The sequence below is a fragment of the Neovison vison genome, chromosome 5 (assembly GCF_020171115.1).
Source record: "Neovison vison isolate M4711 chromosome 5, ASM_NN_V1, whole genome shotgun sequence".
In the NCBI taxonomy this organism is placed as follows: Eukaryota; Metazoa; Chordata; class Mammalia; order Carnivora; family Mustelidae; genus Neogale; species Neogale vison.
This window is the reverse complement of record NC_058095.1, coordinates 159,200,828-159,224,430: the sequence shown is the minus strand read 5'-3', so window position 1 is coordinate 159,224,430 and position 23,603 is coordinate 159,200,828.

Here is a 23,603-nt window from a genome sequence, read left to right as displayed (position 1 = left end):
TGTGAGGATGGAAGAACCCCACATCTCCACCAAGGAGTATTGGAGTAAACTCTTTGCCATCATCTTCCAGGTGGGGCCCCCCAAATCATATGTCCTATGGAAGAACTCTCATTTCCTAAATGTAGCTTTTATTCCCTGTGAACTGAAAAGGACACATTACTGAGATGAATAAAGATGAGTTGTAGATTTTAGTACAGGAAAACTGCAACATAGGACAAAGGCTGCGGAGGGAGCCTGTTAAGTTCTCAGGGCCCCCACTGGTGGAAACGCGGTAATGCGCGGAGCCACCACTGGGGGGAGTCGTAAACTCTGTGCCACCTTCTGTTGCCCTTGTCACTTCAACCCCTTTTGAAGGTAGCTGGTCTATAAAGAAATGGTTGACATAGTATAACAAACAACTGATCCAAATTCTGCCTTGAAATGCAGGGCCAAATTTACAACATGGAGCATGTTGCTTTAAATATAAAACTGACTGATCTGTGCTTCTCTTTTGTGCTCACTAGCTAATCAATGTATTGGGCCCTGAACTTAAAAATTTCTCTGTTAGGGATTTCTTATAAACACCCAACTTTACTATAAACACATCTCAAAGCTTATATTCTGTTAGCTCTTTCAAGACCCCAGTCTTTGTTCATTAAATACAAAGACCGCTAACCTGATGGTTCATGCTCAGTGGTGGGCAACCCCATCACCACGCCCATGCCGTTCTATAGTCTGCTTTGAGGCGCCCAAGGGGGCTGGCTACATATTTCATTCCAGAATTATCCCGGCGTTTTGTTTTCATATTTAGAAAACCCAAACCTTTAAAAATAGTTCATGAATAAATAAGCTGTATATCAAGTAAAGGGTTTCTTTTTACGAGAGAACAGACTACCCTTCTGAGACTCGACCATGCCGAGTTCTGTAACTGTCCCGTAACATCCTGACCAGGTGGTTTCCAAAGGCTGCCAGTTACACAGGCAATCTCTTATTTCAATTTACAGATGAAAATTAAATCAGTCCTATAAATTTAAATATAGAAGAATTCTCTTTCTTCTTCACAAAGGTATTCTTTTTTCTTTCTTTCTAACGAGTTGAAAGATTGAGAACTCCATATTCATTTAGATCCCCCTTCTCCACCGGGTCCTTCCTACTCTCTCTGGTTATTTGTGTTGACAGCCAGAACAGTGAAGCCTGTTTTATGGTAATACCCCGACAGTCATATTTTCTCCAGGCTGAGTCATCTCCACGCTTTAATCATTCTCTGGCTGCCTCTGAAATTTGAATTTTGTCATCCTGCCTTCCAAAGGCAATGGATTGGGAGAACTCAGGCGTGTTAGATGGTGGAACACAGCCTGCTAATCTTTGATAAAAAACTATAATCCTATATAACATGGTGTCAGCCTGCTTTTTTTTTATTCCTTCATTTTTAATCTGATGAAGAATGGATCAGCACCCTTAACCGATTATAACACATACATGTGCTTTTGAAATCATATATCTTGAGTGATAAACACCATAACTTAACCAATACTTGTGGGACAGGTGGCAATGAAATCCATTTTTCCCTTTTTGTATGATTTTGCTCACTCTGCTCCTGGCCTTCTCTCCTTTTCTGTTGACAGAAAGAACAGCGATTGCTCAGGTGTGTATCCGATTCAGGCGATGTGACACGAACACTTAATGCTAGCAGTGAGCCCTTCACCTCCTTCCAAAACCTCTGCATCCAATAACAATGTTGAGGAAGTATATCCCAAGTTTTAAAAAAGAGGATGAAAATACATACCCATTAGTCGTGGCTCCTAGTAAAATCCAGAATCTAAATCCCTAATCTGAATACCGCAGCCATCATTACCCTGCTAAGCGGCTAACGATCTAGAAGATGCATTGTAATTAGCAAAAGAGGCTGTGTTTTCTCCAAGGCCTATCTGATCTTATATCCTTGTGCATAAATCCAGATCACATGTAACCTTTAGTGCTTCTCCTTTCCAGCAGGGACAGAAAGTGCAGGGCGTGGAGGCTTCGGCTGACAGATGCCTTCCGCTAGCAGGAATCTAACCCTCTTCCTATTCTGCACTTTCCAAACACCTCACAATCTGGAATAAATTTCAGTTTTTATTTTTCCACATCAGCTACATGAGTTGGAAGAAAAACGTTGCATAAAGAAGACAATATTGCACCTGTTATGTTCAATATATACTAATGTCTCTCATTTACAAAAAGATCGCATGTCTTCCTGTGTTGCCTCTCTGCGGACTGGGGAAGTTCACTTTGCCCTTGACTTCTGGTAGGGCATTTCTTCCCTTGAGCTGGAGTGGACAATTGGGACAGTGCAGCAATTAGCAACTTAGGAACACCAGAGTTTCAGGGATGACCCATGGCCCCCCACAGAATGGTGGATCCTGTTTGAGGTTCCGGTTCATTAATTTTCCCACTATACACTGAGAGCGGACAGGATAGGTGAGCTGTGTGCCGTCCACCAGGTTTCTGCTGACTACACTAAATAAGTACAGGGCCACCACCCTGCCATTAGGGTATGATGTGTGGTCAACACACTCATATAGGTTTTCTCCTTTCCTTCCAGTGATTTTTAAATCTTGGACACAATTAAGTAGGCTTATTGTGCTTCCCCCATATAGGAGAAGGATCATTGCAGAATTCTGCTTGTCCCTTTGGGAACTTTTCCCTGATAATCTGTTGCTCCTATGTACCTATGGTCAAAAGAGTAGATGGATTGGGTCTTACAGCCTTTTATTGATTCTGACATTATCTCTAGGAGCCACATAGTATCCTGGTTCCTGTGTGCAGAACTGACTGTCAGGGAGCAGAGTAGAAGCAAGGGGACTTGGTGTGGTGTGACGCAAAAATCTAGATGAGAGGGGCACCTGGGTGGCTCATTCGGTAAGCATCTGCCTTAGGCTCAGGTCATGATCCCAGGATTCTGGGACTGAGCCCCACAGTGGGTTCCCTGCTCAGCGGGAAGCCCGCTTCTCCCTTTCCCACTTGCCCTGCTTGTGTTCCCTCTCACTGTGTCTTTCTGTCAAATGAATAAATAAAATCTTTTTTAAAAATTCTAGGTGAGAATCTATGGTTGGATGGTGATGGCTTGGATGAAGGTAGTAGTAGACATGACAAACAGATGACTGCATTTCTGCTATACTGTGGAGGTGCCATTGATAGTACCTGCCAATCAATGAGATGTTTGTTCTAAGAACGGGATACAGGGACAGTACTTCCTATGATTCTAGCTTAAACACTCAATAGATGGTGACATCATTTGCTGAAATCAGAAGATCAGGGAAGGAAAAAGTCTTTGGGAATACGAAAAGATTAATTTATAAATAATTTTTATAATTATAATAATATAATATAATAGATATTATATAATAAATATATAATATTTACATATTTCTATATAATATATATTTATAAATATTTATATATTACATAAATATAATAATAATATAATAATATTTATAATTATTTTGCTTTGGAGAAGTTAAGTCCAAGATGTCACCATGGCATCCATGTTCAGATATGGATCAGGCAGTTGGACACATGAACTTGGTGTATAGACAAGGGATGGAGATATAACATTAGTAACCACCAAAAAGGAGACTGACCCTAAGGTCATTGGGCAGGGAAAGCAAGTACATAAATAGAAGGTGACACTATGACTTCCCTCTCCCCACCTAATCAGTCCATGTTCTTGTTGAGGAATCTGGAGGGCTAAGGGAATGAATGCCTACTTCCACATATCGATTTAGAGCAATTTGAGTCCTCACTTACACACACAAAATAATTCATGTGCCACATGGCTTATTTTAGCTCACTTCCATGTGAGGAATAGCAGTCAAATGAATGAATGGAATTTCAGGCATTTCTTCAATATCTGAAGCCTGGGATATCTTTCCATTGAAATCATTTCAGCACCTCCAAAAATAGCTCTCACTAGCCACATCTTTCCGTAGTTTTAGGAAACATTCAAGACACCCAAGAATACCATGGCATCATTGTCACACCCACACAGTGTGGAAACAAGCAAAATATCAATTAAATGTGACAAACAGCAGTTTATAATCTAAGTTCCAATTACTCTATTACCAAATTTTGCTACAAAACATGTGTGTCAAAATCAAATATACATTGTAAAGTCTAGACTTGAATTTTCATGACCAGCTGCAGAAAATTATTGCAATTTAGAGGAAAAAAGGAAGATATAAGGAGAGTAAAACAAAAAGATTTCCAGATTTCAGTCTCTGGGGCTGCCTTCTTCTGTGCCAATGAGTTTCATCGCCAACCTGCAGAGCTGAGATGAGTTACTTGAGATATTGCTACAAGGTTCAGCTGAACCTACAATGGTGAGTGAGTGAGTTCTAGAGCAAGGATGCCAGGGTTCAAACCTCAGCTGTGCCAAATACTTGAAATGCGTGCTTAAACAGATTACCTAACTTCTTTCTTTTTCGAATTGCTCATCTTTAAAATACTTACGATAATAACACCTAACTCTTGTGTCTCCACGCAAAATTTGCCCATGGAAACACAGCTGCTCAAAACCCCTCCCTAAGTGCATGTTCACTCTTGCTCGTCCCAAAGATGCCGTAAATCCATCATTTCTCTGAGACATAACTAGAATTTACTCTGCTTTTACTTTTTTCATTTCTTCTTCTAGGGCAATTCTAAAACCCTCAGGAAAGATTTAAGAACAAGCCCAAGGAAAGGGAGAAATTGTGCTTAAATAACTTCTATTTTACGCAAAGATTTTCTCCAGGTAATTTTTTTTTTTTTTTGTATATAAGACAATGGCTTATGTAGCCCTTCTGGTGTGCCAGACATTATCCTAAGTGCTTTGTAAACAATATCGCAATTGGTTTTCATAGCGATTCCATGAGATTGGCCTGGGCTCTTAATTATTCGGCTGTGCTGCTCCTAATGTCAAACAGGGGGCATTGCACATTCATTTTAACCACTTGGTGAGGTGCACGTGCCCTTTCTTTTCACTACGTCTGTATCTTTGGGATAAATATCCAGTAGTGCAATTGCTGGATCATAGGGTAGCTCTATTTTTAACTTTCTGAGGGAACTCCATATTGTTTTCCAAAGTGGCTGCACCAACTTGCATTCCCACCAACAGTGTAAGACGGTTGCATCGATACAGATGGGACTGGAGATTATGCTAAGTGAAATAATTCAAGCCGAGAAAGACAATTATCATATGGTTTGACTTATATGTGGAACATAAGAAATAGCATGGAGGACATTAGGAGAAGGAAGGGAAAAATGAAGTGGAGAATCAGAGGGGGAGATGAACCATGATAGACTATGGGCTATAGGAAACAAACTGAGGGTTTCAGAGGGAAGAGGGGTGAGGTATGGGTTAGCCTGATGATGGGTATTAAGGAGGGCACATACTGCGTGAAGCATTGGGTATTATACGCAAACAATAAATCATGGAACATTACATCAAAAACTAATGATGTACTTCATGGTGACTAATGCAGCATAATAAAATTTTAAAAAATAATAATAGTAGTAAAAAAAATTTTTTTAAATAAAACATTTGGTGAAAAATAGGATGGTAACCTGCCATTATTGAACTCTCCTCCCACTCATGTAAGTTTTATGAAGAGATACTGCATCTGTCACAATATAAATGAACATATTAGTGATTCCAAGATGACCTAATTTTTTTTCAAGATTTTATTTATTTATTTGACAGCAAGAGACACCGCAAGAGAGGGAACACAGCAGAGGGAGTGGGAGAGAGAAAGCAGGTTTCTCACAGAACAGGGAGCCCGATGCAGAGCTCGATCCCAGGACTCTGGGGTCACGACCTGGGCTGAAGGCAGACGCATAATGACTGAGCCACCCAAGTGCCCTGACCTATCTAATTTTAAAGGCCAGTCTTTCCCAAACTAGCCACAGTTCGATATTTAGTGTGTATATTCAGTAAGTTCTCACAGTGAGTTGTCTAAGAACTGAGATTTGGAGATGCTGATTTAGATACTCTTTGGGACAGGTGGACTCTCTTTTCTTTTATAGAAATATTCTGAGAAGGAAATATTGAATTTGATCCAATGAATCTTCATGTAGAAACAAGATGGATGATATTTTTAGGGCATCTGTTTTATTTATTTATTTATTTATTTGACAGAGAGAGAGAGAGAGAGAGACATCACAAGTAGGCAGAGAGGCAGGCAGAGAGAGGAAGGGGAGCAGGCTCCCTGCTGAGCAGAGAGCCCGATGCGGTGCTCAATCCCAGGACCCTGAGATCATGACCTGAGCCGAAGACAGAGGCTTAACCCACTGAGCCACCCAGGCGCCCCTAGGGAATCTGTTTTATGTGTAAAAGGAGACTCGGTATTTCTAGGAAAGGAGACGAAGTCATTGGCCTGCATATTAGCTGACTTATGTCAGCTAACATATTAGCTGACTTAGTTAACTGGATACTAGTAAGTTTCTGTTGACTTTCATGCTGCTGAGGATTTGCAAAGTATGGAGAAGACTGTCTTTAAATACCCTGTGTGGTCCATGTTCCTTTTATATACTCACTCCATTTGCCCTTCAAATTGTAGGGACTCTTACAACAAAGCACCCCCCCACGCCAACACCCAATAATAAGTATCTTATGTCTCTGACTCTCCTTCCTGCGCCACTGCCTTGCATTATTATTATTACTATTATTATTATCATAAGGTGAAGAATTTTAAGGGGGCATTTCTCATGTACTTCACAGAGACTGTATTCTAAAATATTACTGACTTATACAAAGCATGAGCTCCACTAGCTCATCCAACTGCAAAGCTTTCCTGGTTTACCAGGTATATTATTTTGTTTGGTCATTACACCGATGTTATTGGCTAAGAATTATCATCCTCATGTTATATACGAAAAGAAAGAGGTCCAGAAAGAAATTTCAAAAGAATTCAAATCATAAATAACAGCCAGATTCAAAGCTTGGTCTTCCACATGCAACCTTCAGCTAGAGCCTACAGCAAAGATGTCTCTTTCTCTGAAGCATGTGATTTATTTATTTATTTATTTAGTCTTCAGGATTCTATGTCTTTCTAAACAGACAGACTTGAACTTCTGGGTCCTGGATGTCTCATTCATAGCAACCCTATATGTCCCTTAGAGTTTACTAAAATCTGTCCTGCAGCCCTAATTATATCTTCCATTGAAATGGTGGATTTAATGGGATGCTATTAATTCCATCTAGCTGGGCAGAGTTTTGGGGAAATTGTTGAGTTGACTTAAGCAGACAAGAAAACTGGGAACAGGCAGCAGATAGATCTTATTGTTAGTGGTACATGTTAACCATCAGGGCAAAATATTCTCAATTAGAAGTCTGTGAGTGAACTTCTTGGATTTACTGGCTCTCAAATAAAAGGCAAAGTTGTTATTGGAAGGCAGGAAGGCATTTTTCTGGGGACCAAACCCGAAGGAATATTTAATATTTAAAGGCTTGATGACCCAGAAAGTACCATCCACTGACGGAGAAGCACAATAGCCACTCCTTTTTTCACCCACACACACCTGTTCTGGTCCTGAGCATTAGAGTGACATACCTGCCAACCACAAGGGACACACTTATTATCAGACCAAGATACTAAGGAAAAGGATTCCTGTGGGGGACAGAGAATAGGCCCACTCCTCATGATTCCAAGGTTGTTTTCCTTTATTAGATTTCTCCTTCTCTCTTTTTGTTTCTCGCAGTGCAGCTTGTGTTGAAAATTTGGCCTGGTTTAGTCTCCCATCTGAGAGCACCTAACTGCTATTGAAAAATTCTGGGGTGGGCTTCCTGGGAAAGTTCTGCTTGTACAAATGGAAATTTTCCTGTACTTTCATCTGGCTGTCCTTGGATTCACCTCTACCTCTTTCTCTCTGACAGAAGATATTACTTGCTAAAATTAAGATGTAAAACTAAGGAAAAGAGGTCAAGTTGGAGGTGAATAAAGTCCTTCTTTCTTATAATTGTTTTAGCCCCATCTGCTAAAGTCAAAAGTCCAATAGAGAAACTTGGAGACAAGTTCTCCAATGTCTAGAGAAGGCATTTAATTGAATTTAATTGGAAGCTTCTCCTCTACATACCTTCCTTGGAAGCTGTGGCAGCTTGAACACCCGGAAAAGAATTCACAATCTCAGACTCTCCTCACCTCCACTGTCTTTCCACCCTGGAGGCAGGCAGATCAATGATAATTACTAAACTGCTTATGTGTGGGGAGGGTTGAGTAGGTTGGTATGGTATGATAAGTGTGGAGTTTACACTGACCATCCAGGAGGAAGGTTTGTTCTGTGTTAAAGGCAGGAAGGGTCACCCAGGAAGACAGGAACTCAATATGAGAAAAGGACTAGTTTAGGACACAGCCACTTTCCAGCATCCATTTAGAGGTTAATTAAGAAAGCCTTATAAGCCTCTGGGACAAACCAATGGGGAATTAATTTTATGTCCTTGGACACAATTGATTTTTAGGAGGCCACAAAATTAATGCCTAACTGTTAGAACGCATGGTCAGAATTCTTTTTCCATAGATGGCATTAGCTCTTGGACTCTGGGGGCAGCAAAGCAGCAAAATCAAATTAGGATCAGTAGCATTAATGGAAGAAGATTGAAGGTCACAATATCAGTCAAGTAGAAAAACAAAGTCTGCACTAAGTTTAAAATAATAAAACCCGCTATCTATTTCAAAAGACAAGGCAGCATCTAACTGATCTTCTAGAATGGATATAGTAACTTCATTGTGGGCCTCCTGGGACCAATGAGTTGAGGCCCACAATGGGGACCATTTTCACTCACCCATTACCACGATAGGGAAGCCAAGCCCAGGTTTGACCTAGAGGATACTGGGAGAGGGCAGAGATAATTGGTTGGGCTGAAGACAGACGCAAAGAAGAAAAGTAGGAATGAGTTCAGGATAACTGAACTTTGGGATTGTAAGCAGAGTCATGGATTTTCTCAGTGTCTTGAGTCACTTGGGGAAGTATGGTTTGTACACATCAACATAAAATCAGCACTTGTTTTCATGTGGCTGGGGAGTGGAAGGTCAGGTGGGTGGACTCCCTGATTAAAAAAACTATTCGATATTTTAATGCATGACACAAATGGCATCTGTGAACTATCTTTTATTCAATTTAAATAATCTGAGATAACTAACAGAAGAGGTTTAATTTAATGTGCTTCATGTAAGCGAATATTGGGAGCACAATTGCTCAAGTTAACATCTTATATGCAATTAGAAGTTGTAGAAGGACTCTTGCGACCTTGTGGTTTTGAGTTTAAGAACAAAAGTCACTTGATGCTGAGCACTTAAAACCACCGGGGGTGAAGAGCAATCATCAGTTGGTGAGGAGACATGCAGCCATGAAACAGCCAGAGCTGTCGGAAGGTCCCACGGTCAATTTCCAGGTACCTCTTCCGATGGGGTTTGACCTGGACCCAGTTGCTTAAAGCTTTTAAGCCTATGCTTTTCACCCTTTAAGTGAGGATGATTATGATTATTTCTATTCCATAGGGCTTTTGTGAGAGTACATGAGATCATATGTACATAGTACTCAGCACATGAGAGGCACACGACTGCTCCTAAAAAGACAGCTGCTGTGGCAAAAGCTGCTGTTTGCTTATTCAATGTACATGCTCCCCCCTTTTCTTTGTCCTAACAGAATCATATTTTTGTTGGCCATTGTATTATGCTCACTAAAAACTGTTTTCCCATTTGTTCTACAGATTAAGGTGAGGATTTGGTATGGGCAATAGAATGCCACAGAATGTGAGAATGCAGCATTAATGAAACCATTCTGCTTGTACTCCTTCCTTCCTGGAATCACAGCTATGTTGCCTGAATATTAGCAGCCATCTTGTGACCATGAGGCAATCGGGAAGATGATAGTCATGTGCTAAATTTGATGAGGCAGAAATATTGAAAAACTTTAGGTCCCTGATGACAGTATGTAGCTGTCATAATAATTCTTGATTGTCTATCTGTGATAATTAATCTTATGTATCAACCTGGCTAGTCCATAATACTAGATAATTGGTCCAAGATTATTCAAAATGCTTCTGTGAATGTATCACTTTAGATAAGATTCATATTTAAATCAGTAGACTTTGGGTAAAGCAGATTGTCCTCCATAGTATGGGTGTGTCTCATCCAATTTACTGAAGGCCTTCCTAAAAAACAAACAAACAAACAAACAAAAACACTGACTTCCTCAGGAAGAGAAGAAATTCTCTCAGCAGACTGCCATCTGAATCAAATTACAACTCTCCTCAGGGTGACTCTCTGTAGATCTATAGTTATCTATCTATCTATCTATCATCTATCTATTCTATTGGTTATGCTTCTCTGGAGAACCCTGATAAATACACTCATTAAATAAAATTAAAACTTAATTTAATTAAATACCTGTTTTCTTGATCTCTGTTACTCTCCGTTGAGCACAATTCTCTGCTAAACATGGACTATTTTTATCACTTGATGCTACCTTATCATGGTCACCATTCCATGTAAAAGGCACAATTTGTTCTCATGCTCAAATTCTAATGGGGTATCTTCAAACTTGAGACTGGCCATAGAAGAAAGGGGTAGAAACAATTTTTTAAAAATAGTAAATAGTAAATTTACTATGTAAAAAATAGTGAATGAGGTCCCACATTTAATTTCCAAAAAAGACTCATCATGAACTTTTTATTTGAACCCACTGTAAGTCTGAAATCATGTCTCATCTCACAAGGTTAACACTTACATAACAAAAGGTATCAGCCACTGAGGAGGAGACATATATTCTCTCTGGAACCAGCCCGTCACTCTCCTACATGGAAGGTTGTGCTAGCAACTTGGAACAAAGTAAGATGTACATACATTTCTTTGCACTCCATATCTACCCAATACAACTCAAAGGTAAAATTGACCACATTGTATAGTCTAGCAATCTCATTAAGGCTACATCAAAAAGTGCTATCCGAACATTTTTAAGCCTCAGTTCCCTTTCTTTAAGCACAGTTTTACAGATTTGCCCAGTATAGGTGATATTTTAAAAATGGCTTTTTTCTGGAATGCTCTCTGGTGAAAAGGTCTGCCCACCTGAACTCCTTTGTCTTCTTCATGATCCCTGAGGCATCCTTGTGGGACCCCCTGGAGTTTTGTATAGTCAAGAGTTTTAAGATTCCTGATCTACAGATTCCACTGAAGATCTGTGTCCTCTGAGTCCAGTCTCTGAGCACAGCAAAGATTAGAGTTAGGCCTTTTTATTTTGAACCAAATTCAATTTCATGTCTACCATGTGCCTCTATTTATTATTACCTCTAGATTCTAAGCTCAAGTTGTGCTCATCCTCAAAAACTGCTCTCTTTTTGCCACTTTATATTATTCATCCATCCATTTGTTGAGTTTTATAAAAACAACAAGAAAGTATGCCACATAAAATGATCCTCATCATACAAGTCATTTTAAATCATACTTGTTGAGAAGACATGTTAATTGCTCTGGAGGAGGAATTAAGTCTATCACAGATCAAGGAATGCATCATGAGGTACTTCTGTGAAAGACAAGTTGACCAGAAATTTGACAGTGATGGATACTAATGACAGATTTTGATTCTTTTGGTCAATCCCATCCTTCTGCTTTTGAAAGATAGTGTGAAAGGTGGCTGGCTCATTTGAAACCTTGTGTTTTTTGTTTTGTTTTGTTTTGTTTGTTTGTTTGTTTTCTGGTTTATCAAATGTCAAAGAATATGTTAAACAGTAGGCTTTATGCTTGAGTATTTTTAATGATTCTTTCAAAATACCTGACCCATTATCATATGATACTGCCAAGATGTCATCCTTGAAGGTTGCAGGAACATTCATATCATTCTGTTACTTTGTGATAACATATGGAATAAGCATATGAGGATATTAAAATGATATTCACATCAATGCATCCATCCCAGACAGATTTCTTATACAAAATACTCTATGCCATTCATTTTAAGGTATGTTGCTAAAGCTTTTTTTTATGATACTCTAAAACACAGGAGCATAATAAGTTAGTTGGTACATTTAATCAAGGAATTAGAAAGGGTTGTTTTCACTTTGAACATGAAAGCAAAAATTCAGTTATTGTTCTCTCATCTTGGAGGTCATTGAGCAAATAGCAAATACAAAAGAAAAAGTCACTTTCAGTGTAACAAGGAGACAGCTGGGAAGCCAGACACCAAAACAGATGGAGTGGCTACCAGGAAAGATACGGATGAAGCTGGCACCCAGCAAACAGTAGAGCTAATCCACTGATGAAGAAGACTTCATTCCGACAGATCCAAGCAAAGAAAGAGGAAGCACAAGGCTAAGAAGCAGAGAAGCAAAGCACACAGTTGCAAAAACTCTTGGCTACCATTGAGGTGGGTAGTTAGAAGCAACAACGGAGGGGAAGGAAATGAGGATTCGTGGGGGGACAAAGCATTTTCACAGAATTTGTACTATCTCTGTGCCAGTAGATGAAATGCGAGGTGTTGTGTTATGGTTTTTCACAATGAGCTATTTATCTCATTTAAGTATGCATAAGAAAAAGCAGGATCAACCTCAGACCAAAAAAGTAGAACTAAGAACAGAAACAATAAAAATCAAAACTCCAATTAGCTTGGAACATGTCCAGGCAACTCCCACAACAAATGACTTGCAAGTAGCTGCTGGAGACAGAGGGGGCGGAGAAATCTCTTCTTTCCATGATGTGTAATGATAAAAAGAATCAACATTGGCATGGATGCAACTATACTCCATGGGGGAAAAAAAGGAAAGGGAACAAAAAACGGCATGCTGTTTGCTACCCATAGTCTTGCCATGATGAAAGGCGCAATAAAATGGACTCACTTTGTCAAGGGGTTTTGAAGTGGAGCCAGGAGGGCAGTCAGGACGTGAGCCTTATGTATGTCCTTACCAAGTGGAACATGAACTTTTGAATAGGGTCAAACCTCCAATATTCCAAGGACTCTGTACAGATATCTGCGAATTTCTACCATATCTTTGCATAGTGAGAGCCTCAGGGGCTGTGTTTATCTTGAGGTCTGATGGAAAATGAGAATATGTTGATTTTTTTAGGTAAGTAAATACTTATTGAACTTGTAAAATAAGCTTACACAAGAAAGAATGACTTTAGCTCTATTTCTTTGAAGGCAATAGAAAGTAGTGCTTAAGACCCAGGACTCTTGGGTGCTTGGGTGGTGCAGTTTGTTAAACTTCAGACTCTTGGTTTTAGTTCAGATCACGATCTCAGGGTCATGAGATCGAGCCCCATGTCAGGTTCTATGCTCAGTCTGCTTAAGACTCTCTCTCTCTCTTTCTGTCCCTCCTTCCTCTCTCTCTCTCACTCTCTGTTGCTCTCACTCTCTCTCTCTGTCTCTCTCATAAATAAATCCTTAAAAAAAAATGAAGATCAGGGATTCTAACACTCTGCTGCTGAGGTCATGCCCAGTTCTTCCATTATTTCTGTATCATTGACATGTTCTTTAAACTCTGTTCCTCAGTTTTTTCATCTGTAAGGTAGACACAATTATAGTAGCCTACATTATAGGTCTGTTGTGAGGCTTGATTAAGTTAATATAGATGAAGCTCTGAAAATATTTCCTACTACATAGTAAATTTTCATTGAGCATTCCTACTATTATTTCTGATGCTAAGATGATCTTCGGTCTTTTTATAATGGTTGGATAAGTTAGAGCTATATCATGCAAATCATGGTCACTCTTTGCCACATAGAAAAATCAAACTGTAAATGTGGAAAGATAACGATTTTGTTACATTTCCAACATAGGTTTTTGTAGAAATTCTGCAAGTACATAATTTTGTTTGCTTTGATACCTCTATGCATACAGTCGTCCATAACTTGACTTGCTGTTTGTCAAATCAATTAGCAAAGAAAAAATTTATCCTTCATAAAGATTTTTACTTAAACATGAAAACAATTTAAAGAGAAATGAGTCAGGATCACAACAGAGTGTATAGTTCTCTCCATGAAGTAATCCTTCCACACTACAGGTGAGGTATGAATACATTTGATTAACAAGCTATAGAAGAGTAGGTAACAAACAATTGCATAATTATTTCATAAACTAATACATTTCCTACTAGAAGCTATTTATTTGATTTGTCCATGGAGTCTAGCTACATTTTATATCACAGATTTCTGCACAGAAATAATGATGAAGGCAGATATCTCCATTTCTTCCAGCTTGAACCATCCTAAGTCAAGTCAGACCCTAGCCATCCTCTCTTTTTTGACACATTTAAAAAAAAAAAATGTGTTTCTGAATTCTCTCTCAAGCTGTATCACTCTGCCTTGACTTATTACTAGAGAAGCCCCATCATTCAGTCATGAAACTGGCTATACACATGTGGGTTGTGTATCTTTCTACTAGTGACTGTAGAAACTTGCAAAAGAGAAAACCATTTGAATCAGGTTTTTCAAGTCCCTCATAAATTTAGAGCTTTTTTTCATTTTTGTTGCATGCCTCAACCCCAATAAATGCTTCAAAGAAATACCAATGACTTCCTGCTGCTGTCTACCAACAGCATGAAAATTATTTTTTTATCTAAAGACTTGGCCACTGGATTCACAATTAAGCCTGTGTCTTCCCTGAACCTGATATGACGTTGTGGGAGTCACTCTCTTCCCCAGGTTACCACTGATTACTTGTTTAAGAATTGTAATTAATTATTTAATAGAATATTATTTTAAAACAAATTATCCTATGTTAAAAATAAAATAAGAAGCTTTGTTATTTCTCCATTCATTATGAATAGGGAAACCTAGGTTAAAGTTGGTTAAAAATAGGTAAATACAGCAATTGATGCTAATGGTAATGCTACAGAAAAGAACTGGCATTCTCTATTAATTTTATTGACACTAAAGAAATTATGATAATAAATGCTATTATCCTGCTCCAGATCAGGTAACTGTAAGCAGGGGTCTCAGGGGTCAGGTTTCATGCCAAATGTGGCCGAGGATAAGGACAGACATAAAGGCTCTGGGAACAATTGGACAAATGAAAAAACTTTCAATTTGCTGTTCCAGATACCTGGCTCGTATATATATTCTCTCACTCCTTAATTGCATGAGTTTGAGCAATTTACTTCATTTATTCTTCTGTAAAACTGAATTAACACTCACTTTATTACTGGGATATTGTGATAATATAATGAGATTTTTTTCTAAAGCAGCTTAATTGAAGTAAAATACAATGAAATTTACCAATTTTGCATGTATAATTGATGAATCTTAACTAGTATATAGTGTCACATAATCATCACTACAATTATAGTTTAGGTCATTTCCATCATTCCAAAATTTCCTTCTTGCTCCGGAGCAGTGGAACCCCCCTTCTCCCCACACCCAGTCCTAGGTAACTGCTGATTTGCTTTTCCATCACTTGAGCTGTGTCTGTTCTAGAATTTCATTTAAATGGAATCATTTACTCTAGAATTTATGGTGTCTGGTTTCTGTCATTTGCCATAATGTGATCATGATTCTGGTTGTGTATTTTCAGTGCATTATCTAATTATCTGTTTGGTGTTTTGTTATGTTTTTATCCTAGTATATGGATAGACCACAATTTGTTTACTTGTTCATTGTTGACAGCTGAAGGTTGCTTCCAGTTTGAGGCTGTTCTGAAGAGCACTATGTTAGGTCTTCCTATAGAAATGTTTTCGTTTCTATCGGTTAAATAATTATAAGTAGGGAGACTGGGTTTCTGGATAAGCATGTTTACATTTGGCAGTAACAGCGGAACTGTTTTCCAAAGTGGATCTGCCATTTGGAATTTCCACTGGCAGCGTAAGAGTTTTTCAAGTGCTTACATTCTCAACGTTTGGTTTAAAAAAGTGACTTTTGGGGTGACTTTTGGGGTGTAGTGATCTCTAATTGTGGTTTTAATCTTTCATATCACTAGAGATATCACAGATTTTTTTCATATGTGTATTTGTCACTTGTATAATTTATTTAGCAAAGTGTCTATTTAATAACTTGAACATTTATTGGATAGTTTGCCTTACTATTGAGATAAAATGTTCCTCACATATTCAAGACAAATCTTTCACCAGATGTACATTTTTTTGTGTGATTTTTTTTAATTTAGCTTTTAAGAACCTAGCACTTGCTTGTGTATTGTAGAAATGCAAGAAGTATCAAGATGATCTGATTTGGGGGCACTTAGGTTCTCAGTCAGTTGAGCATCTGCCTTCAGCTCAAGTCATGATCTCAGGGTCCTGGGATCCAGCCCGGAGTTAGGTTTCCTGCTCAGTGAGGAGTCTGCTTCTCCCTCTCCCTCTGCCCCTCCACCCACAGTTTCTGCTGGCTCTCTTTCTCTCAAATTAAACAAAACAAAACAAAAATCTGATTTTGAAGGAACTTGAATCTAAATCTGACTCTAAAGCAATTCCAATACACTTAACCAAAAATATTTATGAGGACATGGTTGCAATCACATCAACTGTTTAATGTGCCTCGTGATGAAATAATCCCACTGATTTGTTTGCTGACTCAAACCTAGAACCTTTGTTTTCGCCCAAATATAGTGAGAAATTCCAGATAAAAATATTTTTATCGCTACCCGTTATCATGGAGGGTACACAGCGTCACATCAGCATTTGCAAAACTCGCTTTGTATCTCTTATTTAAGCCTCATAACATTGTTGTAAAAAAGAGAAGCAAGTAATATAGCTTTGAACAGCCCAGACTCTGGAATGCGGCAGGCATTTTTGTCCTGGCACCACTTTTAGTAAATTTGTGACAATTTGCTTAACCTCTCTAAGCTTTAGCTCCTTCATCCTCAAAATGAAGAAACACTTCTTACCTCGTAAGGTCATTGTGAAGACAAGAGACAAGACCTGTGAAACACTTGGGGTGATGGTTGCCACACTCAGGGGTGCAAAACAGTTTAGTGGATTGTTCAGAGAATTTGTGTCAGGTTCCATGAAAATGTGAAAGTCAGGTGCTTGCATACATTATCTGTAGACCTGAGCAGGCAGGCAGTGAGATACAAACCCAAAGCTTCATTCTTATAGCAATGCTTCTGTGATGAAGATATTTGAGATTTTACTGTTTCATGAGATGCAAATTAACCTATGTCACTTGTGTCTCTTCTAGGGATGTTCGTTCAGTGGCTTTGACAAAGCATCTGAAGTCATCTTCCTCCTTTCCTGCACACAGTGACCCCTTTTGTTTTCTACTGCATAAAGAGAGAAAAAGGGAAGGAAGAGAGGAAGGAGGAAGAAAGGAAGGAAAGAAAGGTAAAAGGCTAGAGCTACTGTCATTGTTTTAACATTTCCTGTATTGCTATAGATTCCAACAAATTTGATAAAGTAGACAAAATTGTTCCTTGGGGATTATTATTGGCATATGTACAGAACTTAAAGCAAATCTCAGTGTGGGCTCCCAATGTCATGCAGATGCACAAGGAGCAGTGCCTAAAGACAGTTGGAAAACCAGGCTTCCGTGTGAAGGGCACTCACTCTGAGCAACAGTCCAGAGGGAGAGGTCTACCTCCATTACCTTTGGCCTATGGACTGTGACTGCAAATAAGGCTCAGGTATCTGAACAATTGATGTAATTTAAAATAATTCATGGAACAGATTAAAACTTTGAAGTAAGGATATCCTTATGTGTATATATGTAGAAATATGAAACTTATAAAACACCAAGATCTACATATCTAAGTATAATTTGTGTGTATGTGATTTCTAATAATGCACACTGCATATCGATTGCTAATTTATGTGCTTGGAGATTAAATATCAAGCCCACCACTGGAATATTGGTACCATCTTTAGCCAAGTGTGATGAGGAATCTAGACCCAGACACACCTTCTTCTATTTTCATCTGGTTATGGGCCCCTCCTATCGGTTTTTCTATCGCTCATTGGTTCCATCTCCTCCCTTAATGTCCAGACTTTTTCTCAGCTCAGAGCTAATACATTATTGCAAGCTTTCTCAGGCTGGCTAAAATGCTCCCAAGTTAAATTCTGAACACACATAGACATTATCAGCAGTATTTGCAATGTGTAGCGACATTTACTTCTCTTTCCTTTTGCTTGAATGTCTTGAAATGTGTACACTGCTGGGGATGTTTTGTAAATGTCCTCAGGAAAAATGTCTGGCTCAAAATTTCCATGAATTCCTGTCTGCAGCTGAAATGGCAGAATTTTCAGAGCTCCATGGCTTTAGGCAAGCAAAGAAAAACTTTCCAACTAGTTTTCTCCTCAATGCTCTCTGCAAATAAACATAGTACTTTTTATGATTGTGTCCTATTAACCCTTCCCCTTCTACCCCCCAACGCCCCCTAGTACCTCAGCTGCTAAAGAGCCTCATGGCCAATTGCTCGGGGCCCATCTGAACAATGGCACAGGTTCTTGCATCCTGAATTCTCAGGGAGAACTTGGTTCTTTTCTTTTCCCACTTTTTTTTTTTTTTTTTAATCATGGAAAGAACACTTAATATGAGATCCATCTTCTTAACAAAATTGTAAATGAACAATACAGTATTATTCACTATAGCCACAACGTTGTATGGCAGATCTCCAGAAGTTATTCATCTTGCATAACAGAAACTATACCCATTGAACAACCCCCCCCTTCTTCCCCTTCCCGCTTCTTGCCCCCCCTTCCTGGCCCCTGGTAACAACTATTTGACTTTCTGCTTCTATGAGATTGGCTATTTTCAATGCCTCATATAAGTGGAGTCATGCAGTATTTTCCTTCTATACTGGTTTATTTCCCTTCGCATAATGCCCTCCAGGTTCATGGTGTGGGTTATTTGTTTGTTTTCCAATGTATGGAAGGAGAGGAAAGGTCTGTAGCCATCTGTCCTAATGGTCTGCCAACATACGATCTTGCTAAACATTTTTATTTGTCCATACTTATGCAGGTCTCCCGCTGGGCACCTCCTCCTGTTGAAAGCCCACCTCTTCCTCCCTAAATTATTTGAAAAGATGGAATTAGTGCTTGGGGCAAACTGTTCACATGGAAAATATTAGACCCCAACAAACAAATAAACCTGGATTTGGCCCTGTATAAATGACAGCCTGAACTAAGTCATCAAGCAAGGGTGATTAGAGTTGAAATGTTTTCTCCTTTTCTCCAGCAGCTTCTTTTTTACCATATAGGACAAGGTGTATTCAAGTCACTGGCATTCAGCTAAAACGTCACTGAATTTTCATCAGTAAAATAAGGGCATTTCACCCTTACATTTAAAAATCCATATTAAGTTCTGAAAATAAATAGTTGAAAATCCTGATCAAGCAAAACCTCAACCAAGACAGTGTCTCATGATTGGTGTTTACCCTGTTGGTTGAGCCCCCAAAGTAAGGTCTACCAAGAATAACAGGACCATTGATTTAATCCCTTTCTGGCAGGCCTTTCACTGAAATTTAATTATGTTGCTTTTTGTCTGCAACCTTCCCCCAAGGTTTCTATGATATTAGAATACCTCCTTTAAGTGTTATGAAAAGCGCATTAGAGGGTTTTTCCTCTGATTATTTCATAACATAACATAGTGGTTCCTTCTGCCAGCGAGCCCACACAACTGTTTTCAATAAATGAAACAGTTTTCTTTTTTTATGTTTTATAAAGTGTAGATTAAACATTAATTAGTTGTAGCTTTCAGCATTTTCCTTTTACAGTGTTCTTTTTAAGGCTAGCTCTCAAACAGCACAAATAAGGTCCTATAATGTGTGAACAATGGTGCTGCCTTAGGCTTCATAAAGGGCGAGGATACTTGCTTAAGTCAATCTTAAACTGTTTTGCAATGAGTTCATGCTGAGCAATTATTTCTATATTCCTTAAACGTGGGAGTTTCAAAGGCATGGGGGAGTGTGTATTTTTATAGCTAGAAAAATCTTATTAAATGTGTATGGCTTTCTGGATTTCTTCCCTTCCTCTTCTCCAAACTCATAAAATTGCAAGGGGCCAACCCCAATGTGTACTAACCACAGTAGCTTCCACATCTTATGGTCACTGGTGTCAATTTTTTGTTTACTATTATTGGCACGTCCCAGGCTTCATAGCTCCAAAAATAATTGAAAATGAAAACAAACTTTTGTGTGTGTCCTTTTTCTCCCCAGCAATGTGTCAGCCTGGGAAAATGCTCTCTTTGAAAAGAAAGCAGAGCTGACATATAATTGTTGCCTTTACCCCAGCTGTTACTGACATTACATGCTGAACCTTCCTTGGAGACGGAAAACCAATTTTGATGTGACACTCTGAAAAGTCACCACTGGTACTTCACAAATAGTTCAAGGTCCCAGAAATCATGCCCGAGACACCCTCAGGTAAACCTCTGGAGGACTTTTCTTTCTTGGGAAAAGCTGTGTTTTTATTGATTTTGCAAATTGTAGACTTAAAGTCTAACAAAGGGAAAGCTATCAAGAAGGAAAAAAAAAAACAACTAAATACGAAATCAATGCTTTTATGTTGAAATCTTAAAAAGCAATTCCATATAAGTAATACTGTGAAAGAGAGGTTAAAAATGTCAGGTTCAACTTTTGAAATTTGTATATGGAAATAGAAAAACTTCGTATGACTATTATTAATGGAACCTTTGTTAAAGGATTTAACTTCTATTACTTAAACATAATTCAAGTTCTTTCCCTAAAAATTTTTGTCTTTCGTAGTATCTTACCCATTACATAGATATTTGAATTTGTTAGTCTCATTTCTTTACTGTAACTTTCATGATTCAATCAGCAGTTTGTTTCCTAACAATATTCTAATCAATGCTTAGCTTTGCTTTTGTTTTTGGTTTGTGGTTGTCAAGTAAATAAGTAGTATTTCTATGAGTTTCATTTCTGGTTAGTAATTTCTGGGAAAAATTTATTTGCTCTCATTTCTTTCTTGCTCTTTGTACTCTCAAAGCTGAAATACCCTTTTAGTTGCTAAGACATTGAGTCACCCAATCCTCTAAGGAAATTGAACATTGTTAACAAAGCAAAGGATCAAGATCTGTGTACCTATTCTGTTGTGGAGCTTGCTGGCCATCAAAGCGACATTGGCCTATAACCAAAATGGTTAATCTGTACTTGAAAACTGAATTGAGTTGGCTTCATGATCGTTTTCTATCCCTGGATATTTCCATCCTTTCATCATCTCATTTCAAGACAATGAGAAGTTTATTCACTTATTCACACAGGTTGGGCTCATCAAGATCAATTTCCAGACAAAATGCTACCAGGAAAAAAACAACCATTTGAGAAATAATGGACTCTTATCTATGTTCTCTTTTATAGTCATCTTTTAATAATAGTCTCATTATTTGTGAGCTTCAGGGCAAGAAGCAGCACACTTAATTTCTAAAGTTTATGACTCATATTCACATTACTGCTATTTCAGAGACAGAGCTATCTATACGCGTCAAGCCATTGCTTTGTTCTAAATTAAGGTAGAAAGATAAATGATAGATAATAGATATATAGATGATAGATGATAGATAAATGATACATGATAGATATATAGATAGATGATAAATTGATAGATAATGGAGATAGATACATGATAGATGTATCAGATATGTAGAAGATATGTTTTTATATACATATATACACATACACATGTATATGTGTGTGTGTGTGTGTGTGTGTGTGTGTATAGCCATCTTAAAAAGTATTATATCTCTAATTATACAAATGAAGTAACTGATCACTGTAAGAAGACTGGCCCAAGTTCATGTGGAAATGAGAACTAAGTAAAAAAGTTGGAATTTGAACTCTAGCCGATTGGGTCTAAAAATCCTTATTTGGTACATTAGACCAAACTAATCCTTAAAGGAAACTGGCAATTATGCAAATGACTCTATTAATGAGCAAGATGTGGTCCCTGTCATTTGAGATATAAATAGCCTTACAGAAATTCACATTAGTACCACTGGCATCAGAGAAACATTTAGAAGAAAATATTAGCTTCATTACAAGCTTGAAGGCAAGGTAAGGAGTAGACAGAGTAGACATAGAACATGAAAGTGAAACAAAATCCAAATGAATAGAACATCGGAAGCAACATAATCCTGGAGACCATTCATTGTTTTTGACCAACAGCTTACCATCCAATTAGTTTAGAGTATAGGATATCATATTAGGTTAAAAAAAAAGAAAGAAAGAAAAAGAAAAAAAACAAAAAACCAAAAAAACCCAAAAATGTATGTCCAATGAATTAGGTTGGCATCATTGCAATGATTCTTGCATTAGAAGATTAATGTTTTTAAAAATGAGATTACCATTTAAAGTTATTTAAGATAGGAGGAGTGAATGACAAGGTTAATCTTTCAGTTGGAAACTAAAGAGGCTTGAGGCAGGAAAATTGAAGAGGTGGTTGTAATAGCTCAGGCAATACGTAAAATGATGTGAACAAAAATGTTTGGTTATAGAAAGTAAGAGAAATGGATGGGTCTAGGTCCAAAGTTCAGGTATGATGGTCCATGTTAGGGAAAATGATGACAATAATAAAATGGTGAATTTTTTACTGGAGAATTCGGTTCTTCTCCTTTTTGTCTCATGATATTCAGAACATTGCTTATTTTTCATACACATTTCAATACATACAATTGGCTCAATTATATAATTACCATAACCAGATTCCTCCATGGAGGAAGCCCAGAAGTGAAATAACAGAGTGAACAGATGTGAAATCTTATTAGTGAAAAGTTTTAATCCCAAGTCTAGCCACATGACTGGAAGAGTTTACCCTAATTCAGCCATAATGTTTTCATGTAGAAAAAAAGGAGATGATGTACCAATATATGTCTATTTTGAAAGTTGAAGGAGATAATAGAGATAAAGAATATAGCATGTTGACTAATAGAAAAAGTTGTTTAGCAACTATGAAATTCTTCCCTCCTTTCATAAACTATGAAGGTCACAGTTTTATTTAGATTAGGGATCTGCAAACTTCCTATGAAGGGGCAATGTCCCTAAGAGTTGACTCAGGCTGCTATAATAAAATACCACAGACTATATGGTTTATAATTAGCAAAAACTTATTTCTCTCAGATCTGGAGGATGGGAGTTGAAGATCAGGGTGCTGGTATGCTCAGTGTGTGCTGAAGATTTTCTTCTGGTTGCAGATTGCTCTTTTATTGTATCCTGTGATGAAAAGAAGACAAGAGCTCTTCCAGGGTTCTTTTATGAGGCACTAATCTCATTCATGAGGGCTCCAACCTAATCACCTCCTAAAGGCCCCTCCTCCTAATGTCATCATGTTGGGTGTTAGGATTTATATGTGTGAATTTGGAGGTAGAGAACAAGCATTGAGGCCATTGCATTTAGATAGTAATTATTTTAGGCTTTGTTGGAAAATATAACCTATTGCAATTTCTTGATTCTTCTATCATAATCCAAAAGCAGCCATACATAATGCATCAACAAATATGTCTGCATTCCAATAAAACTTTATCTTAAACAGGAAGCTTGATGGATTTGGCCTGTGAGAGTAGGATTTTGTCAATATCTGACCTACAGTTAAATATCCTGGAGTAGTGAAGCTTTGTGTAGTTTGATCATAGGTAATAGAAAGATGATGTCAAGTAAAACCATGTTTTGATATTAATAACTTAATTGCTGTCATAGAACTCAACGTCTACATGAAAACTCTGAAATAATTACATATTTTTACA